We start from the raw sequence: 1082 nt of genomic DNA, 5'->3' as shown, positions 1-1082 counted from the left end.
CATAACTTTCTCTGAGAAAGATGATTACTTCTCAGAACTTTCTCTAAGAAGGATGATTACTTTTTAGAACTCTCCCTTAGGAAGGTTATTACTTTCTAAAACTCTCTCTGATAAAAATAACCGTATTTTAGAAATATCTCTGGGAAAGATAATTGAGAATTCTCGTAGAGAAAGGTAATAGTCTTCAAGAACCCTTAGAGATGTAATCTTCAAGAAATCTTTATGAGAAAGGTAACCATAATCTATAGATAATCTTTAAGAACTTTCTTTTGAGAAAGTGAGAAAGAAAATCTTCAAGAGCTTTCTCTTGAGAAAGGTAATTATAGGTGAGAAAAAAAAATCTTCAAGAGCTTTTTCCTGAGAAAGTTAGCTATACAGTAGGTGAGGAAAAATCTTAAGAACTTTCTCTTGAGAAAGTTAACTATAGTTGAGAAAAAAATTTTCAAGAGCTCTCTCTTGAGAAAGGTAATTATAGGTGAGAAAAAATCTTCAAGAACTTTCTCTTGAGAAAAGTAACTATAGGTGAGGAAAAAATCTTCAAGAACTTTCTCTTGAGAAAGTTAACTGTAGGTGTGGAAAAAATCTTCAAGAACTTTCTTCAGAAAGGTAACCATTGGTGAGGAAAATCTTCAAGATTTTTTTTCTCATCTATAATGAGAAAAAAAATCTTGAAGAGCTTTCTCACGAGAGAGTTAACTATAGGTGAGAAAAAAAAATCTTCAAGCACTTTCTCTTGAGGAAGGCAACTATAGGTGAGAAAAAAAATCTTGAAGAGCTTTCTCTCTCGAGAGAGTTAAACTAAAGGTGAAAAAAATTTTTCAAGAGCTTTCTCTTGAGAAAGGTAATTATAGGCGAGGAAAAAATCTTCAAGAACTCTCTCTTGAGAAAGGTGCCCACAGTCTATTAGAGCTAAACACATCAACGTCAAAATTAGCGAAGCCAGTAGAGAGAGAAGTAGTTGTTCCACCAGGTGATCGCACCCTCAACAGGTAACAGGCAACTCGGCCCCACCCCTTCCTCAGGTCTCACGTACGTGGAAGATGAACTATTTACAAGTGGCCTAGAAATAATGCCTCGGCCGA

This window comes from Macrobrachium rosenbergii, chromosome 44, assembly GCF_040412425.1.
Source record: "Macrobrachium rosenbergii isolate ZJJX-2024 chromosome 44, ASM4041242v1, whole genome shotgun sequence".
NCBI classification, from domain to species: Eukaryota; Metazoa; Arthropoda; class Malacostraca; order Decapoda; family Palaemonidae; genus Macrobrachium; species Macrobrachium rosenbergii.
Note: the sequence above shows the minus strand (reverse complement) of the source record.